At 50.2% G+C, this 23,640-nt stretch overlaps 1 protein-coding gene across 3 annotated transcripts in view; it reads left to right on the top strand.

Annotated features, from left to right (window-relative positions):
- Positions 1-23,640, top strand: part of TMEM51 (transmembrane protein 51) — a 418,775-nt gene that overhangs the window by 94,405 nt on the left and 300,730 nt on the right. Inside the window, exon 2 of one of the 3 annotated variants that reach the window (XM_063942937.1) lies at positions 20,119-20,302. The exons of the other annotated variants lie outside the window; for them this stretch is intronic. The gene's annotated coding sequence lies outside the window, so the exon portion shown is untranslated. The remainder of the gene's footprint in view (positions 1-20,118; positions 20,303-23,640) is intronic. 3 annotated transcript variants of the gene reach the window in all.

The following is a 23,640-nucleotide window of genomic DNA, read 5'->3' on the forward strand; positions in this document are numbered from 1 at the left end:
GCAGAGCCAGAAGCAAGGAGAACATCCTGAAAATCGGCGGCTGAAGACTTCGGTCTTCATTAAGGTAAGCGCACAGCACTGCAGCTGTGCGCCATTGCTCCCTATGCACACCACATACTCCGGTCACTGATGGGTGCAGGGCGCTGGGGGGGGGGGGGCGCCCTGGGCTGCAATTAGAGTACCTTACATTGGCAAACAGCACATAATATAGTCTAAAAAACTATATATGTGCAAAAAATCCCCCCGCCATAATATAAATATAAGAGCGGGAGAAGTCCGCCGAGAAGGGGGGTGGGGGCTATCTCCCTCAGCACACTGGCGCCATTTCCTCTATACAGCTCCGCTGGAAGACAGCTCCCCAGGCTCTTCCCTGCAGTTTCCAGGCTCAAAGGGTAAAAAAGAGAGGGGGGGGGGGGGGGGCACTAAATTTAGGCGCAAACTGTATATGTAAAGCAGCTATAGGGAAAAATCACTTTGCGTTAGTGTACATCCCTGATTATATAGCTCTGTGGTGTGTGCTGGCATACTCTCTCTCTCTCCAAAGGACTTTGTGGGGTCCTATCCTCAGTCAGAGCATTCCCTGTGTGTGTGTGCGCGGTGTGTCGGTACGGCTGTGTCGACATGTTTGATGAGGACGCTTACGTGGAGGCGGAGCAGGGTGCCGATAAGTGTGATGTCGCCCCCTGCGGGGGCCGACACCGGAGTGGATGGATATGTGGAAGGTATTAACAGACAGTGTCAACTCCTGACATAAAAGGTTCGATGACGCAGCTTTGGGACAGCCGGCATCTCAGCCTGCGCCTGCCCAGGCATCTCAGAGGCCGTCAGGGGCTCAAAAACGCCCGCTACCTCAGATGGCTGACACAGAGATGTCGACACGGAGTCTGACTCCAGTGTCGACGAGGATGAGATAAATGTACAGTCCACAAGGGCCATCCGATGCATGATTACGGCAATGAAAAATGTTTTGCACATTTCTGACATTAACCCGGTTACCACAATAAAGGGTATTATGTTTGGGGAGAAAAAGCAGCCAGTGACTTTTCCCCCATCTGATGAGTTAAACGAATTGTGTGAAGAAGCGTGGGGTTCCCCAGATAAGAAACTAGTAATTTCTAAGCGGTTACTAATGGCATACCCTTTCCCGCCAACGGATAGGCTACGCTGGGAGACATCCCCTAAGGTGGACAAAGCGCTGACACGCTTATCAAAAAAGGTGGCACTGCCGTCTCAGGATACGGCCGCCTTAAGGAGCCTGCTGATAGAAAGCAGGAGGCTATCCTGAAGTCTGTATATACACACTCTGGTACTATACTGAGACCTGCTATTGCTTCAGCGTGGATGTGCAGTGCTGCAGCAGCGTGGTCTGATTCCCTGTCTGATAACATTGACTCCCTTGACAGGGACACTATATTGCTAACCATAGAGCATATTAAAGACGTACTCTTATATATGAGAGATGCACAGAGGGACATTTGCCGGCTGGCATCTAGAATTAATGCGATGTCCATTTCTGCCAGGAGAGTATTATGGACTCGGCAGTGGACGGGTGATGCTGATTCTAAAAGGCACATGGAAATTTTGCCTTATAAGGGTGAGGAATTGTTTGGGGACGGTCTTTCGGACCTCGTATCCACAGCAACAGCTGGGAAGTCGACTTTTTTACCTCAGGTTCCCTCACAGCCTAAGAAAGCACCCTATTATCAAGTACAGTCCTTTCGGCCTCAGAAAGGCAAGCGGGTTAGAGGCGCGTCCTTTCTGCCCAGAGGCAGGGGTAGAGGGAAAAAGCTGCACCATACAGCCAGTTCCCAAGAACAAAAATCCTCCCCTGCTTCCACTAAGTCCACCGCATGACGCTGGGGCTCCACATGTGGAGCCAGGTGCGGTGGGGGCCCATCTCCGGAACTTCAGCGACCAGTGGGTTCGCTCACAGGTGGATCTCTGGGTTCTACAAGTGGTATCTCAGGGATACAAGCTGGAATTCGAGACGTCTCCCCCTCGCCGTTACCTCAAATCAGCCTTGCCAGCTACTCCCCAGGACAGGGAGGTAGTACTGGCGGCAATTCACAAGCTGTACCTCCAGCAGGTGATAATAAAAATTCCCCTCCTTCAACAGGGACGGGGTTACTATTCCACAATGTTTGTGGTACCGAAACCAGACTGTTCGGTGAGACCCATTCTAAATTTGAAATCCTTGAACACTTATATAAGGAAGTTCAAGTTCAAAATGGAATCGCTCAGGGCGGTTATTGCAAGCCTGGAAGAGGGGGATTACATGGTATCACTGGACATCAAGGATGCTTACCTACATGTCCCCATTTACCCACCTCACCAGGTGTACCTCCGTTTTGTGGTACAGGACTGCCATTACCAATTCCAGATGTTGCCGTTTGGTCTGTCCACGGCACCGAGGGTATTTACCAAAGTAATGGCCGAAATGATGATACTCCTTCGAAAGAAGGGAGTTATAATTATCTCGTACTTGGACGATCTCCTTATAAAGGCGAGGTCCAGGGAGCAGTTGTTGGTCGGAGTAGCACTATCTCAGGAAGTGCTACAACAGCACAGCTGGATTCTGAATATCCCAAAGTCGCAGCTGGTTCCTACGACGCGTCTGCTGTTCCTGGGTATGATTCTGGACACAGAGCAGAAGAAGGTGTTTCTCCCGGAGGAGAAGGCCAAGGAGTTGTCATCTCTGGTCAGAGACCTCCTAAAACCAAAACAGGTGTCGGTGCATCACTGCACGCGAGTCCTGGGAAAGATGGTAGCTTCTTACGAGGCAATTCCATTCGGCAGATTCCATGCACTGATCTTTCAGTGGGATCTGTTAGACAAGTGGTCCGGATCGCATCTTCAGATGCATCGGCTGATCACCCTATCCCTGAGGGCCAGGGTGTCTCTGCTGTGGTGGCTGCAGAGTGCTCATCTACTCGAGGGCCGCAGATTCGGCATACAGGACTGGGTCCTGGTGACCACGGATGCAAGCCTCCGAGGTTGGGGGGCAGTCACTCAGGGAAGAAACTTCCAAGGACTATGGTCAAGTCAGGAGACTTCCCTGCACATAAATATTCTGGAACTAAGGGCCATTTACAATGCCCTAAGTCAGGCAAAACCCCTGCTTCAAAACCAGCCGGTACTGATCCAGTCAGACAACATCACGGCAGTCGCCCATGTAAATCGACAGGGCGGCACAAGAAGCAGGACGGCAATGGCAGAAGCCACAAGGATTCTCCGATGGGCGGAAAATCACGTGTTAGCACTGTCAGCAGTGTTCATTCCGGGAGTGGACAACTGGGAAGCAGACTTCCTCAGCAGGCACGACCTCCACCCGGGAGAGTGGGGACTTCATCCAGAAGTCTTCCAAATGATTGTAAACCAGTGGGAAAAACCACAGGTGGACATGATGGCATCCCGCCTAAACAAAAAGCTAGAAAAATATTGCGCCAGGTCAAGAGACCCGCAGGCGATAGCTGTGGACGCTCTAGTAACACAGTGGGTGTACCGATCGGTTTATGTGTTCCCTCCTCTTCCTCTCATACCAAAGGTACTGAGGATAATAAGGAGAAGAGGCGTAAGAACTATACTCATTGTTCCGGATTGGCCAAGAAGAGCGTGGTATCCGGAACTTCAAGAAATGATGTCAGAGGACCCATGGCCTCTACCGCTCAGACAGGACCTGCTGCAGCAGGGGCCCTGTCTGTTCCAAGACTTACCGCGGCTGCGTTTGACGGCATGGCGGTTGAACACCGGATCCTGAAGGAAAAGGGCATTCCGGAGGAAGTCATTCCTACGCTGATAAAAGCTAGGAAAGAAGTAACCGCGAACCATTATCACCGCATATGGCGAAAATATGTTGCGTGTGTGTGAGGCCAGGAAGGCCCCAACGGAAGAATTTCAGCTGGGCCGGTTCCTGCACTTCCTACAGTCAGGGGTGACTATGGGCCTTAAATTGGGTTCCATTAAGGTCCAGATTTCGGCTCTATCGATTTTCTTCCAGAGAGAATTGGCTTCACTACCTGAACTTCAGACTTTTGTTAAGGGAGTGCTGCATATTCGGCCCCCTTTTGTGCCTCCAGTGGCACCTTGGGATCTCAACGTGGTGTTGGATTTCCTAAAGTCACATTGGTTTGAGCCACTTCAGACCGTGGATTTAAAATATCTCACGTGGAAAGTGGTCATGTTGTTGGCCTTGGCTTCGGCCAGGCGTGTTTCAGAAATTGGCGGCTTTGTCATGTAAAAGCCACTTATCTGATTTTCCATATGGATAGGGCAGAATTGAGGACTCGTCCCCCAGTTTCTCCCCCAAAGTGGTATCAGCTTTTCATCTGAACCAACCTATCGTGGTGCCTGTGGCTACGAATGACTTGGAGGCTTCCAAGTTGTTTGGATGTAGTCGGGGGCCCCTAAAAATTTATGTTTCCAGGACAGCTGGAGTCAGGAAGACTGACTTGCTTTCTATCCTGTATGCGCCCAACAAGTTGGGTGCACCTGCTTCTAAGCAGACTATTGCTCGCTGGATCTGTAGTACGATTCAGCTTGCACATTCTGCGGCTGGACTTCCGCATCCTAAATCAGTAAAAGCCCATTCCACGAGGAAGGTGGGCTCTTCTTGGGCGGCTGCCCGAGGGGTCTCGGCTCTTCAACTTTGCCGAGCTGCTACTTGGTCAGGGGCAAACACGTTTGCTAAATTCTACAAATTTGATATCCTGGCTGAGGAGGACCTTGAGTTCTCTCATTCGGTGCTGCAGAGTCATCCGCACTCTCCCGCCCGTTTGGGAGCTTTGGTATAATCCCCATGGTCCTTACGGAGTCCCCAGCATCCACTTAGGACGTTAGAGAAAATAAGAATTTACTCACCGGTAATTCTATTTCTCATAGTCCGTAGTGGATGCTTGGCGCCCATCCCAAATGCGGATTGTCTGCAATACTTGTATATAGTTATTGCTTAACTAAAGGGTTATTGTTGAGCTATCTGTTGAGAGGCTCAGTTGTTTTCATGCTGTTAACTGGGTATTGTATCACGAGTTATACGGTGTGATTGGTGTGGCTGGTATGAGTCTTACCCGGGATTCAAAATCCTTCCTACTTGTGTCAGCTCTTCCAGGCACAGTATCCTAACTGAGTTCTGGAGGAGGATTTTAGTGGGAGGAGCCAGTGCACACCAGTAGTCTAAAAGCTTTCTTTATAGTTGTGCCCAGTCTCCTGCGGAGCCGCTAATCCCCATGGTCCTTACGGAGTCCCCAGCATCCACTACGGAGTATGAGAAATAGAATTACCGGTGAGTAAATTCTTAATTTTTTTTTTTTTTTTTTTTTTTTTTTTTATGGTTTGTACTGATTTTTGGCTCTCCAAACTTCCATTAAAAGTATTGGAAAACTTCTAATTTGTACCGATTTTTAAGTGTAAAATGTTGGAGGGTATGCCATTATTGTTCACTCTTTTGCAGTAGATTACTTCTGTAGCTGAGCAGGCAGATTTGCGAGTGACTGCTTGATAGACTTGCTTTACCAGAATTTACTGTTTGAGTTGGTGTATTCCTTTTACGGGTAAGCGATATCAAAGCAGCTCATATGCCTGCAAGTTCCACTTACTGATTTGCATAATAACCCATAAACACATGGGGGTCGATTCAATTCGGCAACTTATGAATAGTGCCGGGAATTAGCTCCCGACGCTATTCAATTCAGCTGCTAGTTACCCGCAATTGTCGGGAATTCTTCTATCATCCCCGGGGGATGAGAGAAGAAACCCGACAAAAGTGCTGCCTCGCGGCTGGCGCGAGACTGATTCTGCCATGTGATTCCGGGGGTCATTCCGACCCGTTCGCACGCAGCGGTTCTTCGCTGCGGTGCAAACAGGTCAGAACTGCGGCTGTTCGGCGCTCGCATTGCGCATGCGCGTCGCCGGGCAACGATGCCTGGACCGATGAAAGCGATCGCAAGAAGATTGACAGTGGGAAGGAGGATCGGGCGTCTACTCATCGGTTTCCGGGCGTGGTAAGTCGATCGGGCTGCACATGCGATCGCTGCCCTGCTATGCTAAAATACACTCCCCCGTAGGCGGCGTCAGGTTGATTGCACGAGCAACAAAAAGTTGGTACGTGCGATCAACTCTGAATGACCCCCTGTGCCAGGTTAGTAAGTGGTTAAAGAAATTAGTGTGTTCATACATCATCATTATTATTATTATTTTTTTTTCTCTCGTACTCTATAGTAAAACATAGTGTATTGTTTTCAGATCAGTTAAGGTGCTGCTAAAAGAGGCAAAAAATGAATGTGAGGTGATTGAAACCTTTTGCACATTAAATAAGAATTTACTTACCGATAATTCTATTTCTCGTAGTCCGTAGTGGATGCTGGGGACTCCGTAAGGACCATGGGGAATAGCGGCTCCGCGGGAGACTGGGCACAAAAGTAAAGCTTTAGGACTACCTGGTGTGCACTGGCTCCTCCCCCTATGACCCTCCTCCAAGCCTCAGTTAGGATACTGTGCCCGGACGAGCGTACACAATAAGGAAGGATTTTGAATCCCGGGTAAGACTCATACCAGCCACACCAATCACACCATATAACTTGTGATCTAAACCCAGTTAACAGCATGATAACAGAGGAGCCTCTAGAAAAGATGGCTCACTACAGCATTAACCCGATTTTTTTTGGTAACAATAACTATGTACCAGTATTGCAGACAATCCGCACTTGGGATGGGCGCCCAGCATCCACTACGGACTACGAGAAATAGAATTATCGGTAAGTAAATTCTTATTTTCTCTAACGTCCTAAGTGGATGCTGGGGACTCCGTAAGGACCATGGGGATTATACCAAAGCTCCCAAACGGGCGGGAGAGTGCGGATGACTCTGCAGCACCAAATGAGAGAACTCCAGGTCCTCCTCAGCCAGGGTATCAAATTTGTAGAATTTTACAAACGTATTTGCTCCTGACCAAGTAGCTGCTCGGCAAAGTTGTAAAGCCGAGACCCCTCGGGCAGCCGCCCAAGATGAGCCCACCTTCCTTGTGGAATGGGCTTTTACAGATTTTGGCTGTGGCAGGCCTGCCACAGAATGTGCAAGCTGAATTGTACTACAAATCCAACGAGCAATAGTCTGCTTAGAAGCAGGAGCACCCAGCTTGTTGGGTGCATACAGAATAAACAACGAGTCAGATTTTCTGACTCCAGCCGTCCTGGAAACCTATATTTCCAGGGCTCTGACAACGTCTAGCAACTTGGAGTCCTCCAAGTCCCTAGTAGCCGCAGGCACCACAATAGGTTGATTCAGGTGAAACGCTGAAAACCACATTAGGGACAAGTCCTCAATTCCGCCCTGTCCGAATGGAAAATCAGATGAGGGCTTTTACAGGATAAAGCCGCCAATTCTGACACGCACCTAGCCCAGGCCAGGGCCAACAGCATGACCACTTTCCATGTGAGATATTTTAACTCCACATATTTAAGTGGTTCAAACCAATGTGGCTTTTGGAACCCAACAACTACATTTAGATCCCAAGGTGCCACTGGAGGCACAAAAGGAGGCTGTATATACAGTACCCCTTTCACAAACGTCTGAACTTCAGGGACTGAAGCTAGTTCTTTTTGGAAGAAAATTGACAGGGCCGAAATTTGAACCTTAATGGACCCCCATTTCAGGCCCATAGACACTCCTGTTTGCAGGAAATGTAGGAATCGACCTAGTTGAAAATTCCTCCGTCGTTGCCTTACTGGCCTCGCACCACGCAACATATTTTCGCCAAATGCGGTGATAATGTTTTGCGGTTATATCTTTCCTGGCTTTGATCAGGATAGGAATGACTTCATTCGGAATGCCTTTCTCCTTCAGGATCCGGCGTTCAACCGCCATGCCGTCAAACGCAGCCGCGGTAAGTCTTGGAACAGACAGGGTCCTTGCTGGAGCAGGTCCCTTCTTAGAGGTAGAGGCCACGGATCCTCCGTGAGCATCTCTTGAAGTTCCGGTTACCAAGTCCTTCTTGGCCAATCCGGAGCCACGAATATAGTGCTTACTCCTCTCCATCTTATAATTCTCAGTACCTTGGGTATGAGAGGCAGAGGAGGGAACACATACACTGACTGGTACACCCACTGTGTTACTAGAGCGTCTACAGCTATTGCCTGAGGGTCCCTTGACCTGGCGCAATACTTGTCGAGTTTTATAAACATGTGGAAGACTTCTGGGTGAAGTCCCCACTCTCCCGGGTGGAGGTCGTGTCTGCTGAGGAAGTCTGCTTCCCAGTTGTCCACTCCCGGAATGAATACTGCTGACCGTGCTATCACATGATTTTCCGCCCAGCGAAGAATCCTTGCAGCTTCTGCCATTGCCCTCCTGCTTCTTGTGTCACCCTGTCTGTTTTACGTGGGTGACTGCCGTGATGTTGTCCGAATGGATCAACTCCGGGTGGCCTTGAAGCAGAGGTCTTGCTGAGCTAAGAGCATTGTAAATGGCCCTTAGCTTCAGGATATTTATGTGAAGTGATGTCTCCAGGCTTGACCATAAGCTCTGGAAATTCCTTCCCTGTGTGACTGCTCCCCAGCCTCGCAGGCTGGCATCCGTGGTCACCAGGACCCAGTCCTGAATGTGCGGCCCTCTAGAAGATGAGCACTCTGCAACCACCACAGGAGAGACACCCTTGTGCTTGGTGACAGGGTTATCCGCTGATGCATCTGAAGATGCGACCCGGACAATTTGTCTAGCAGGTCCCACTGGAAAGTTCTTGCGTGGAATCTGCCGAATGGGATTGCTTCGTAGGAAGCCACCATTTTTCCCAGAACCATTTCATTGATGTACTGAGACTTGGCTCGGTTATAGGAGGTTCCCGACTAGCTCGGATAACTCCCTGACTTTCTCCTCCGGGAGAAACACCTTTTTCTGGACTGTGTCCAGGATCATCCCTAAGAACAGAAGACGAGTCGTCGGAATCGGCTGCGATTTTGGAATATTGAGAATCCAATCGTGCTGCCGCAACACTACCTGAGATAGTGCTACACCGACCTCCAACTGTTCCCTGGATCTTACCCTTATCAGGGAATCGATCGTCCAAGTAAGGGATAACTAAAATTCCCTTCCTTCGAAGGAGTATCATCATTTCGGCCATTACCTTGGTAAAGACCCGGGGTGCCGTGGACCATCCATATGGCAGCGTCTGAAACTGATAGTGACAGTTCTGTACCATAAACCTGAGGTACCCTTGGTGAGAAGGGTAAATTGGGACATGAAGGTAAGCATCCTTGATGTCCCGAGACATCATGTAGTCCCCTTCTTCCAGGTTCGCAATCACTGCTCTGAGTGACTCAATCTTGAATTTGAACCTCCGTATGTAAGTGTTCAAGATTTTAGATTTAGAATCGGTCTCACCGAACCGTCCGGCTTCGGTACCACAACAGTGTGGAATAATACCCTGTTCCCTGTTGCAGGAGGGGTACCTTGATTATCACCTGCTGGGAATACAGCTTGTGAATGGCTTCCAAAACTGCCTCCCTGTCAGAAGGAGACATCGTTAAAGCCGACTTTAGGAAACGGCGAGGGGGAGACGTCTCGAATTCCAATTTGTACCCCTGAGATATCACCTGAAGGATCCAGGGGTCTACTTGCGAGTGAGCCCACTGCGCGCTGAAATTCATTGAGACGCGGCCCCCACCGTGCCTGATTCTGCTTGTAAAGCCCCAGCGTCATACTGAGGGCTTGGCAGAGGCGGGAGAGGGTTTCTGTTCCTGGGAACTGGCTGATTTCTGCAGCCTTTTTCCTCTCCCTCTGTCACGGGGCAGAAATGAGGAACCTTTTGCCCGCTTGCCCACGAAAAGACTGCGCCTGATAATACGGCGTCTTCTTATGTTGAGAGGCGACCTGGGGTACAAACGTGGATTTCCCAGCTGTTGCCGTGGCCACCAGGTCTGAAAGACAGACCCCAAATAACTCCTCCCCTTAATAAGGCAATACTTCCAAACGCCGTTTGGAATCCGCATCACCTGACCACTGTCGTGTCCATAACCCTCTACTGGCAGAAATGGACAACGCACTTAGACTTGATGCCAGTCGGCAAATATTCCGCTGTGCATCACGCATATATAGAATTGCATCTTTTAAATGCTCTATAGGCAATAATATACTGTCCCTATCTAGGGTATCAATATTTTTAGTCAGGGAATCCGACCACGCCAACCCAGCACTGCACATCCAGGCTGAGGCGATTGCTGGTCGCAGTATAACACCAGTATGTGTGTAAATACATTTTAGGATACCCTCCTGCTTTCTATCAGCAGGATCCTTAAGGGCGGCCATCTCAGGAGAGGGTAGAGCCCTTGTTCTTACAAGCATGTGAGTGCTTTATCCACCCTAGGGGGTGTTTCCCAACGCACCCTAACCTCTGGCGGGAAAGGATATAATGCCAATAACATTTTAGAAATTATCAGTTGTTATCGGGGGAAACCCACGCATCATCACACACCTCATTTAATTTCTCAGATTCAGGAAAACTACAGGTAGTTTTTCCTCACCGAACATAATACCCCTTTTTGGTGGTACTCGTATTATCAGAAATGTGTAAAACATTTTTCATTGCCTCAATCATGTAACGTGTGGCCCTACTGGAAGTCACATTTGTCTCTTCACCGTCGACACTGGAGTCAGTATCCGTGTCGGCGTCTATATCTGCCATCTGAGGTAACGGGCGCTTTAGAGCCCCTGACGGCCTATGAGACGTCTGGACAGGCACAAGCTGAGTAGCCGGCTGTCTCATGTCAACCACTGTCTTTTATACAGAGCTGACACTGTTACGTAATGCCTTCCAACAGTTCATCCACTCAGGTGTCGACCCCCTAGGGGGTGACATTACTATTACAGGCAATCTGCTCCGTCTCCACATCATTTTTCTCCTCATACATGTCGACACAAACGTACCGACACACAGCACACACACAGGGAATGCTCTGATAGAGGACAGGACCCCACTAGCCCTTTGGGGAGACAGAGGGAGAGTTTGCCAGCACACATCAGAGCGCTATATATATACAGGGATAACCTTATTTCTCTAACGTCCTAAGTGGATGCTGGGGACTCCGTCAGGACCATGGGGAATAGCGGCTCCGCAGGAGACAGGGCACAAAAATAAAGCTTTAGGATTTGGTGGTGTGTACTGGCTCCTCCCCCTATGACCCTCCTCCAAGCCTCAGTTAGGTTTTTGTGCCCGTCCGAGCAGGGTGCAATCTAGGTGGCTCTCCTAAAGAGCTGCTTAGAAAAAGTTTTTAGGTTTTTTATTTTCAGTGAGTCCTGCTGGCAACAGGCTCACTGCATCGAGGGACTTAGGGGAGAGAATTTCAACTCACTTGCGTGCAGGATGGATTGGATTCTTAGGCTACTGGACACCATTAGCTCCAGAGGGAGTCGGAACACAGGTCTCACCCTGGGGTTCGTCCCGGAGCCGCGCCGCCGACCCCCCTTACAGATGCTGAAGATTGAAGGTCCGGAAACAGGCGGCAGAAGGCTCTTCAGTCTTCATGAAGGTAGCGCACAGCACTGCAGCTGTGCGCCATTGTTGTCACACACTTCACACCAAGCGGTCACGGAGGGTGCAGGGCGCTGCTGGGGGCGCCCTGGGCAGCAATATTTAATACCTTTATGGCAAAAGAATACATCACATATAGCCATTGAGGCTATATGTAGGTATTTAACCCATGCCAGATATCTAAAACTCCGCGAAAAAAGCCTGCCGAAATAGGGGGCGGGGCTTATTCTCCTCAGCACACAGCGCCATTTTCCTGCTCAGCTCCGCTGTGAGGAAGGCTCCCAGGACTCTCCCCTGCACTGCACTACAGAAACAGGGTAAAACAGAGAGGGGGGGCATTTTTTGGCGATATTTTGATATATTTAAGCTGCTATAAGGAACAACACTTATATAAGGTTGTTCCCATATATATTATAGCGCTTGGGTGTGTGCTGGCAAACTCTCCCTCTGTCTCCCCAAAGGGCTAGTGGGGTCCTGTCTTCGATAAGAGCATTCCCTGTGTGTCTGCTGTGTGTCGGTACGTGTGTGTCGACATGTATGAGGACGATGTTGGTGTGGAGGCAGAGCAATTGCCGATAATGGTGATGTCACCCCCCAGGGAGTCGACACCGGAATGGATGGCTTTGTTTATGGAATTACGTGATAATGTCAGCACATTACAAAAATCAGTTGACGACATGAGACGGCCGGCAAACCAGTTAGTACCTGCCCAGGCGTCTCAGACACCGTCAGGGGCTGTAAAGCGCCCGTTACCTCAGTCGGTCGACACAGACCCAGACACGGACACTGAATCTAGTGTCGACGGTGATGAAACAAACGTATTTTCAAGTAGGGCCACACGTTATATGATCACGGCAATGAAGGAGGCTTTGCATATCTCTGATACTGCAAGTACCACAAAAAGGGGTATTATGTGGGGGGTGAAAAAACTACCTGTAGTTTTTCCTGAATCAGAGGAATTAAATGATGTATGTGATGAAGCGTGGGTTAACCCAGATAGAAAAGTGCTAATTTCAAAAAAGTTATTAGCATTATACCCTTTCCCGCCAGAGGTTAGGGCGCGCTGGGAAACACCCCCTAGGGTGGATAAGGCGCTCACACGCTTATCAAAACAAGTGGCGTTACCGTCTCCTGATACGGCCGCCCTCAGGGATCCAGCTGATAGGAGACTGGAAACTACCCTAAAAAGTATATACACACATACTGGTGTTATACTGCGACCAGCCATCGCCTCAGCCTGGATGTGCAGTGCTGGGGTCGTCTGGTTGGATTCCCTGACTGAAAATATTGATACCCTGGATAGGGACAGTATTTTATTGACTATAGAGCAATTAAAGGATGCTTTCCTTTATATGCGAGATGCTCAGAGAGATATTTGCACTCTGGCATCGAGAGTAAATGCGATGTCCATATCTGCCAGAAGGAGTTTATGGACGCGACAGTGGTCAGGTGATGCGGATTCCAAACGACATATGGAAGTATTGCCGTATAAAGGGGAGGAATTATTTGGCGTCGGTCTATCGGATCTGGTGGCCACGGCAACTGCCGGAAAATCCACCTTTTTACCTCAGACCCCCTCCCAACAGAAAAAGGCACCGTCTTTTCAGCCGCAGTCCTTTCGGTCCTATAAGAACAAGCGGACAAAAGGACAGTCATATCTGCCTCGGGGCAGAGGAAGGGGTAAGAGAGGGCAGTAAGCAGCCCCTGCCCAGGAACAGAAGCCCTCTCAGGGTTCTGCAAAGCCCTCAGCATGACGCTGGGGCCTTACAAGCGGACTCAGGAGCGGTGGGGGGTCGACTCAAGAATTTCAGCGCACAGTGGGCTTGCTCACAGGTGGACCCCTGTATCCTGCAGGTAGTATCTCAGGGTTACAGGTTGGAATTCGAGAAGTCTCCCCCTCGCAGGTTCCTAAAGTCTTCTTTGCCAACGTCTCCCTCAGACAGGGCGACGGTATTGGAAGCCATTCACAAGCTGTTTTCTCAGCAGGTGATAGTCAAGGTACCCCTCCTACAACAGGGAAAGGGGTATTACTCCACGCTATTTGTGGTACCGAAGCCGGACGGCTCGGTAAGACCTATTCTAAATCTGAAATCTTTGAACCTGTACATACAAAAATTCAAGTTCAAGATGGAGTCACTCAGAGCAGTGATAGCGAGTCTGGAAGAAGGGGACTTTATGGTGTCCCTGGACATAAAGGATGCTTACCTGCATGTCCCAATTTGCCCTTCACATCAAGGGTACCTCAGGTTCGTGGTGCAAAACTGTCATCATCAGTTTCAGACGCTGCCGTTTGGATTGTCCACGGCACCTCGGGTCTTTACCAAGGTAATGGCCGAAATGATGATTCTTCTGCGAAGAAGAGGCTTATTAATTATCCCTTACGTGGACGATCTCCTGATAAGGGCAAGGTCCAGAGAACAGCTGGAGGACGGAGTAGCACTAACCCGACTAGTGCTGCAACAACACGGGTGGATTCTGAATTTTCCAAAATCTCAGTTGACCCCGACGACACGTCTGCTGTTCCTGGGAATGATTCTGGACACGGTTCAGAAAAAGGTGTTTCTTCCGGAGGAGAAAGCCAGGGAGTTATCCGAACTTGTCAGGAACCTCCTAAAACCAGGGAAAGTGTCTGTGCATCAATGCACAAGAGTCCTGGGAAAGATGGTGGCTTCTTACGAAGCGATTCCATTCGGCAGATTCCACGCACGAACTTTTCAGTGGGATCTGCTGGACAAATGGTCCGGATCACATCCGCAGATGCATCAGCGGATAACCTTATCGCCACGGACAAGGGTGTCTCTTCTGTGGTGGTTGCAGAGTGCTCATCTGTTAGAGGGCCGCAGATTCGGCATACAGGACTGGGTCCTGGTGACCACGGATGCCAGTCTGAGAGGCTGGGGAGCGGTCACACAGGGAAGAAACTTCCAGGGAGTATGGTCAAGCCTGGAGATGTCTCTTCACATAAATATACTGGAGCGATTTACAATGCTCTAAGTCTGGCAAAACCCCTGCTTCAGGGTCAGCCGGTGTTGATCCAGTCGGACAACATCACGGCAGTCGCCCACGTAAACAGACAGGGCGGCACAAGAAGCAGGACAGCAATGGCAGAAGCTGCAAGGATTCTTCGCTGGGCGGAAGATCATGTGATGGCACTGTCAGCAGTATTCATTCCGGGAGTGGACAACTGGGAAGCAGACTTCCTCAGCAGACACGATCTACACCCGGGAGAGTGGGGACTTCATCCAGAAGTCTTCCACATGATTGTGAACCGTTGGGAAAAACCAATGGTGGATATGATGGTGTCCCGCCTCAACAAAAAACTGGACAGGTATTGCGCCAGGTCAAGAGACCCTCAGGCAATAGCTGTGGACGCTCTGGTAACACCGTGGGTGTTCCAGTCAGTGTATGTGTTCCCTCCTCTGCCTCTCATACCAAAAGTACTGAGAATTATACGGCAAAAGGGAGTAAGAACGATACTAGTGGCTCCGGATTGGCCAAGAAGAACTTGGTACCCGGAACTTCAAGAGATGCTCACGGAGGATCCGTGGCCTCTACCTCTAAGACGGGACCTGCTTCAGCAGGGACCGTGTCTATTCCAAGACTTACCGCGGCTGCGTTTGACGGCATGGCGGTTGAACGCCGAATTCTAAGGGAAAAAGGCATTCCGGAAGAGGTCATTCCTACACTGGTAAAAGCCAGGAAGGAGGTGACTGCACAACATTATCACCGCATTTGGAGGAAATATGTTGCGTGGTGTGAGGCCAGGAAGGCCCCCACGGAGGAATTTAAACTGGGTCGATTCCTACATTTCCTGCAAACAGGATTGTCTATGGGCCTCAAATTGGGGTCCATTAAGGTTCAAATTTCGGCCCTGTCGATTTTCTTCCAGAAAGAATTGGCTTCAGTTCCTGAAGTCCAGACTTTTGTAAAAGGAGTACTACATATACAGCCCCCGGTTGTGCCCCCAGTGGCACCGTGGGATCTTAATGTAGTCTTGGATTTTCTCAAATCCCATTGGTTTGAGCCGCTCAAATCGGTGGAGTTGAAGTATCTTACATGGAAAGTAACCATGCTACTGGCCCTGGCTTCAGCCAGGAGAGTATCAGAATTGGCGGCTTTATCATATAAGAGCCCATATCTGATTTTCCATACGGACAGGGCAGAACTGCGGACGCGTCCTCATTTTCTGCCTAAGGTGGTGTCAGCGTTTCACCTGAACCAGCCTATTGTGGTGCCTGCGGCTACTAATGATTTGGAGGATTCCAAGTTGTTGGACGTGGTCCGGGCATTGAAAATATATATTTCAAGAACGGCGGGAGTCAGAAAGTCTGACTCACTGTTTATATTGTATGCACCCAACAAGATGGGTGCTCCTGCTTCTAAGCAGACGATTGCTCGTTGGATTTGTAGCACAATTCAACTTGCACATTCTGTGGCAGGCTTGCCACAACCTAAATCTGTCAAGGCCCATTCCACAAGGAAAGTGGGCTCATCCTGGGCGGCTGCCCGGGGGGTCTCGGCATTACAACTCTGCCGAGCTGCTACTTGGTCAGGGGCAAACACGTTTGCAAAATTCTACAAATTTGATACCCTGGCTGAGGAGGACCTTGAGTTCTCTCATTCAGTGCTGCAGAGTCATCCGCACTCTCCCGCCCGTTTTGGGAGCTTTGGTATAATCCCCATGGTCCTGACGGAGTCCCCAGCATCCACTTAGGACGTTAGAGAAAATAAGAATTTACTTACCGATAATTCTATTTCTCGTAGTCCGTAGTGGATGCTGGGCGCCCATCCCAAGTGCGGATTGTCTGCAATACTTGTACATAGTTATTGTTACAAACAAATTCGGGTTGTTATTGTTGTGAGCCGTCTGTTCAGAGGCTCCTACGTTTGTCATACTGTTAACTGGGTTCAGATCACAAGTTATACGGTGTGATTGGTGTGATTGGTGTGGCTGGTATGAGTCTTACCCGGGATTCAATATCCTTCCTTATTGTGTACGCTCGTCCGGGCACAGTATCCTAACTGAGGCTTGGAGGAGGGTCATAGGGGGAGGAGCCAGTACACACCACCTAATCCTAAAGCTTTATTTTTGTGCCCTGTCTCCTGCGGAGCCGCTATTCCCCATGGTCCTGACGGAGTCCCCAGCATCCATTACGGACTACGAGAAATAGAATTATTGGTAAGTAAATTCTTATTATAAGTTTTTCCCCTTATAGCTGCTGTATTTTTAATACTGCGCGTAATTAGTGCCCCCCCTCTCTTTTTTTTAACCCTTTCTGTAGTGTAGTGACTGCAGGGGAGAGCCAGGGAGCTTCCCTCCAACGGAGCTGTGAGGGAAAATGGCGCCAGTGTGCTGAGGAGATAGGCTCCGCCCCCTTTTCGGCGGCCTTATCTCCCGTTTTTCTGTGTATTTTGGCAGGGGTTAAATTCATCCATATAGCCCAGGAGCTATATGTGATGCATTTTTTGCCATCCAAGGTATTTTTTATTGCGTCTCAGGGCGCCCCCCCCCCCCCAGCGCCCTGCACCCTCAGTGACCGGAGTGTGAAGTGTGCTGAGAGCAATGGCGCACAGCTGCAGTGCTGTGCGCTACCTTGTTGAAGACGGGACGTCTTCTGCCGCCGATTTTCCGGACCTCTTCTGTCTTCTGGCTCTGTAAGGGGGCCGGCGGCGCGGCTCTGGGACCTATCCATGGCTGGGCCTGTGATCGGTCCCTCTGGAGCTAATGTCCAGTAGCCTAAGAAGCCCAATCCACTCTGCACGCAGGTGAGTTCGCTTCTTCTCCCCTTAGTCCCTCGATGCAGTGAGCCTGTTGCCAGCAGGTCTCACTGAACATAAAAAACCTAAAACTAAACTTTTCACTAAGCAGCTCAGGAGAGCCACCTAGTGTGCACCCTTCTCGTTCGGGCCCAAAAATCTAACTGAGGCTTGGAGGAGGGTCATAGGGGGAGGAGCCAGTGCACACCAGGTAGTTCTAAAGCTTTACTTTTGTGCCCAGTCTCCTGCGGAGCCGCTATTCCCCATGGTCCTTACGGAGTCCCTAGCATCCACTTAGGACGTTAGAGAAATATAATTTAAAAAATTTACATGAACTACAGAGTAATGAAGTAAGTGCACAGTCGGGAAGTTGAGCGCAGGATTTTAGACCTTTCTGTCCTGTTACACAAAGACAAGTTTTCTTTCTGTTTGGTCTTTGCAGTCATTCATTCAGATCTTTCTCACATCTAAAGTTGTGTAATATAATTAGTGAATACACAGAGTTACTGTGTTTTAAGGGCCCTACACACTGGTCGATATCAGTGAAAGATATGAACGATCTCGTTCATTAATGAGCGAGATACCGTTCATATCTTTCAATGTGTAGGCACCAGCAATGAACGATACGTGGCCCGGCGCTCGTTCATCGCTGGTGCCGGCTCGTTTAAACATGCAGGCCAACATGGACAATCTCGTCCATATTAGCATGCAGTGCTATGGAGCCAGGTGACGGGGGAGTGAAGAAACTTCACTCCCCTTGCCGCTGGGTTGCCCGCCGGACGTGTCGGGCAGCTCAGCGGCGGTTTGCTATGTGTGTAGGGCCCTTTAGTCGTTTTCTTATAGACCATCCAGTGGTGTAACTAGAAATTTTTCTCTTACGTCCTAGAGGATGCTGGGGACTCCAAAAGGACCATGGGGTATAGACGGGATCCGCAGGAGCTTGGGCACACTGAAAAGACTTTGACTGGGTGTGAACTTGCTCCTCCCTCTATGCCCCTCCTCCAGACCTCAGTTAGACTTTGTGCCCAGGAGTGACTGGACACTCACTAGGGGAGCTCTACTGAGTTTCTCTAGAAAAGACTTTTGTTAGGTTTTTTATTTTCAGGGAGTCCTGCTGGCTATAGGCTCCCTGCATCGAGGAACTGAGGTAGTGTTCACTCTAGGCTGTTTTAGCAGGGCGCCGCGCCCTGCCCGTTTTTTAGCAGGCAAAACCCGCCCTGCCCCTTTTGCGGCGCCCTGCTAGAACAGCCGCCCGATTCCTGCCCTCCCGGCATGTATAGATAACGTGCGCATGCGCGCGGCATCCATTCACGCATTGGGAGAGGGCTGGGGGAAGCCCAGCACCGACTGAGGTGCTGGGCACGCCCCCAACAGTGACGTCGCCGGCCACAGACGCTCTCTATAGTAGCGTCTGTGGGCCGCACCGACTCCTAAAATGACGTAGGCGTTGCCGCGCCCCCTAATTTGCGTGTCCGCGCCCCCATTTCAGACGCGCGCACATGTGCCCCCGGTGTCTGGCGCCCTGCCCCTTTTCACTCCTAGAGTGAACACTATGAGGGGAGAGAAGTCGGACCTACTTCTACTTAGTTAAGGGCTCTGCTTCTTAGGCTACTGGACACCATTAGCTCCAGAGGGTTCGTTCACTTAGTTCGCCTAGCTGCTTGTTCCCGGAGCCGCGCCGTCACCCCTCCTCACAGAAGCCAGAAAAAAGAAGCCGGGTGAGTATGTGAAGATCCGAAGACATCAGACGGCAGAAGACTTCAGTAACGAGGTAGCAGCGGTAGCGCTGCGCTCCATGCTCCCACACACTTCACCAACGGCACTTGCGGGTGCAGGGCGCTGGGGGGGTCTTTTAAGGGCTGGCAGAAGGCATTTTCGGTGCCTGGGCACCGTTTTCCGTACCCCCGCAGCAATTCAAGTTTACATTTTTGCGGGACTGAAGCGCGCCGGGAAGGGGTAGGGCATAGCCGCACAGCTCACCAGCGCCATTTTCTCTCATCCACAGCCGCTGCATGAGACGCTGGCCCGGGACCTCCAAGCACCATTCAAGTATAAGGGAGCAAATTGAGGGGGGGGGGGGGGGGGGGGAAGAGGGCAGGCACAGATATTTGGTGCATATATTGTAATTAATAGCAGCGCTTTTCCACATATATCGTTTGGTGGGATATATGGGTGCTGGGGTGTGAGCTGGCATACTCCCTCTGTGTTTTCTCTATCTGGGCTTCCTTGTGGGTCTGTCCCCTAGCTGAGGCAGTGTGTGTGTGTCGGTACTATGTGTCGGCATGTCTGAAGCTGAGTGTTACTCCCGGAGGAGGTTGCTGGGGGCGCAGATACGGGTCTGGAGATGGCTCTGTCGGCACAGCCTGCACAGTCGGCACACCTGATTTTCTTACGATGTTAAGTGCACTTAATACAAATGTGGCCTCATTGTCTAAGAGATTGGATAAATCGGAGTCTTACACACAAGTGTGGAGGAAATCCATGGAGGATGCTTTGTCTCAGGTGCAGGCCCCGTCAGGGTCGCAAAAGCGTTAGTTTACCCAGATGGTAGATACGGATACTGACACGGATTCTGCTTCCGATGTCTACTTTACTGAGGCTACTTTACACCCAAGGCTAGTTAAGAGTATTCAGTACATGATTGTGGCTATTAAAGATGTTTTACTTATCTCTGACGAACCTGCGGTGCAGGAAACAAGGATTTGTTTGTTTAAAGGGAAAAAACCTGAGGTGAAGTTTCCCCCCTCTCATGAAATGAATACTCTTTGTGAAAAGGCTTGGGAGTCGCCGGACAAGAGGTGGCAGATTCCCAAGAGAATTTTCATGGCGTATCCTTTCCCCTCTGACAGGGAAAAATGGGAGTCGTCTCCGAATGTTGACAAGGCTCTATCCCATTTGTCTAAGAAGGTGGCGCTTCCGTCCCCTGACACGGCAGCTCTCAAGGATCCGGCAGATCGCAAGCGGGAGACGTCTCTGAAGACCATTTTCGCTAATACGGGTGCATTGCTCAGACCTGCTGTGGCGTCGGTATGGGTGAGTAGTGCTATTGCTAAATGGGCTGATAATTTAGCTTCTGATATGGATACCCTTGATAAAGATAATGTTCTTTTGACTCTTGGTTATATCAAGGACGCTGCAGATTACCTGAAGGATGTGGCGAGGGATGTTGGTCTCTTGGGATCAAGAGCCAATGCCATGGCGATCTCGGCCAGGAGGGTGCTGTGGATCCATCAATGGAATGCTGATGCCAACTCCAAGAAGGCTATGGAAGCTCTCCCCTTCAAAGGTAGTGTCTTGTTTGGTGACGGCTTGACTGACCTGGTGTCTACCGCGACTGCGGGTAAGTCATCTTTTCTTCCTTATGTTCCCACACAGCAGAAAAAGGCACCCCATCAGCAGATGCAGTCCTTTCGTCCAAATAAATACAAGCGAGGAAAAAGCTCGTCCTTCCTCGCTTCAAAGGGTAGAGGACGGGGAAGAAAGTCGCCTGCAGTATCAGGCGTCCAGGACCAAAAGTCCTCCCCCGCCTCTACCAAGTCCACTGCATGACGCTGGGGCTCCCCTGGGGGAGTCCAGACCGGTGGGGGGCCGTCTGCGGATCTTCAGTCAGGTCTGGGTTCAATCAGGCCTGTATCCTTGGGTCCTAGAAATAGTGTCTCAGGGATACAGGCTGGAGTTTCACGAGATGCCCCCTCACCGCTTTTTCATGTCTCTTCGCGACACGGAGGTCGTGAAGGCAGCTATACAAAAGTTGTGTCAACAGAGGGTCATTGTTCCCGTTCCCCCGTCCCAACGGGGGAAGGGGTTCTACTCTAGCCTCTCTGTTGTACCGAAGCCGGACGGTTCGGTCAGACCTTTTCTGAGCCTAAAATCCCTCAATCCTTACTTGAAAGTTTTCAAGTTCAAGATGGAATCTCTTCGAGCTGTGATTTCCAGCCTAGAAGGGGGGGATTTTATGGCGTCAGTCGATATAAAGGATGCCTACTTACGCGTCCCGATATCCTCCGCATCAAGCTTTCCTCAGGTTTGCGATACAGGATTGTCATTGCCAATTTCAGACGTTGCCGTTTGGGCTTTCCACGGCCCCGAGGATTTTCACCAAAGTCATGGCAGAAATGATGGTTCTCCTTCGCTAACAAGGGGTTACAATTATCCCGTACTTGGACGATATCCTGATAAAGGCGAGGTCCAAGGAAAAATTGTTACGAAATGTGGAATTGTCTCTGTCGGTTCTGCGACAACATGGTTGGGTTCTAAATTTATTAAAGTCTCAGTTGATTCCGACCACTCGGCTGCCCTTTCTGGGCATGATTCTAGATACGGAGTTACAGAGTGTTTCTTCCGGAAGACAAAGCTCTGGAACTACAGACAATGGTCAGGGAGCTTCTGAGGCTGACAAGTGTGTCGATTCATCAGTGTACTCGGGTTCTGGGGAAAATGGTTGCGGTGTACGAAGCCATTCCGTTTGGCAGGTTTCATGCCCGGGTGTTTCAGTGGGATCTGCTGAGCAAATGGTCCTGGTCTCACCTGCACATGCACCGGAAAATAAGTATCTTCCAGGGCCAGGATTTCTCTCCTGTGGTGGCTACAAAGCTCTCACCTTCTAGGAGGGCGCCGATTCGGAATCCAGGACTGGGTCCTACTGACAACAGATGCAAGTCTCCGAGGCTGGGGCGCAGTCACCCAAGGAAGAAATTTCCAGGGGAAATGGTCAAACCAGGAATCTTGTATCCACATAAATGTCCTCGAGTTAAGAGCCATTTACAACGGCCTGCTACAAGCAAAGAGCCTTCTTCAGGGTCGACCTGTCCTGATCCAGTCGGACAGCATAACAGCGGTGGCGCATGTAAACCGTCAAGGCGGAACAAGAGGCTAGGGTGGAGGCCACAAGAATCCTTCGCTGGGCAGAACAGCACGTGAGCGCTCTGTCAGCAGTCTTCCTCCCGGGAGTGGACAACTGGGAAGCAGACTTCCTCAGCAGACACGATCTCCATCCGGGAGAGTGGGCTCTTCACAAAGAGGTATTTGCAGAAGTGGCGAAGCGTTGGGGAATTCCTCTGATAGACATGATGGCGTCTCGCCTCAACAAGAAGCTTCCGAGGTATTGTTCCAGGTCAAGGGACCCTCAAGCCAGTGCAGTGGACGCCCTGGTGACTCCGTGGGTGTTTCAGTCGGTATATGTGTTCCCTCCACTTCCTCTCATTCCAAAGGTGCTGGGAATCATACGACGAGCAAAGGTTCAGGCGATTCTCGTAGTTCCTGATTGGCCGCGCAGGGCCTGGTATCCGCATCTTCAGGAATTATTGGTGGAAGATCCTTGGCCGCTCCCTCTGTGAGGACCTGTTATTGCAGGGTCCTTGCATATTTCCGGACTTACCACGGCTGCGTTTGACGGCATGGAAGTTGAGCGCCAAATTTTAGCTCGAAAAGGTATTCCTGGGGAGGTCATCCCCACTCTCCTTAAGGCGAGGAAGGAGGTTACAGCTAAACATTATCACCGTAATTGGAGAAAGTATGTTTCGTGGTGTGAGACCAAAACTGCGCCTGCGGAGGAATTTCACTTGGGTCGGTTTCTCCATTTTTTGCAGGCAGACGTCGATGCAGGCCTGAAATTGGGTTCCATCAAAGTGCAGATTTCGGCTTTATCTATTTTCTTTCAAAAGGAATTGGCCGTCCTTCCAGAGGTTCAGGCTTTTGTGAAGGGAGTGCTGCATATCCATCCTCCATTTGTACCGCCTGTGCTGCCATGGGATCTTGAAGTGGTCTTGCAGTTTCTTGTGTCTCCCCGGTTTGAACCTTTTGCGTAAGGTTCAGTTAGTTTCTCACTTGGAAGGTAGTCATGCTTTTGGCTCTGGCGTCTGCCAGGTGAGTGTCAGAGTTGGCGGCCTTATCTCACAAGAGTCCATATTTGATCTTCCATGCGGATAGAGCAGAATTGAGGACTCGTCAACAATTTCTGCCGAAGGTGGTTTCTTCCTTTTACATTAACCAACCGATTGTGGTACCTGTGGCTACGGATGCTGTAGCAGTTCCAAAGTCTCTTGATGTTGTAAGAGCTTTGAAGATTTACGTCGCCGGAACGGCTCTTGCCAGGGAAACTGAGGCTCTCTTTTGTCCTGTATGTTTCCAACAAGATTGGAAATCCTGCTTCTAAGCAGACTATTGCACGCTGGATTTGTAGTAAGATTCAGCAAGCTCATTCTTCGGCTGGGCTACCGTTGCCGAAGTCAGTAAAGGCCCATTCTACCAGAAAAGTGGGCTCGTCTTGGGTGGCTGCCCGAGGGTCTCGGCACTTCAGCTTTGCCGAGCTGCTACTTGGTCGGTTTCAAACACCTTTGCTAAGTTTTACAAGTTTGATACCCTGGCTGATG

This window comes from Pseudophryne corroboree, chromosome 10 (assembly GCF_028390025.1).
Source record: "Pseudophryne corroboree isolate aPseCor3 chromosome 10, aPseCor3.hap2, whole genome shotgun sequence".
NCBI lineage: Eukaryota > Metazoa > Chordata > Amphibia > Anura > Myobatrachidae > Pseudophryne > Pseudophryne corroboree.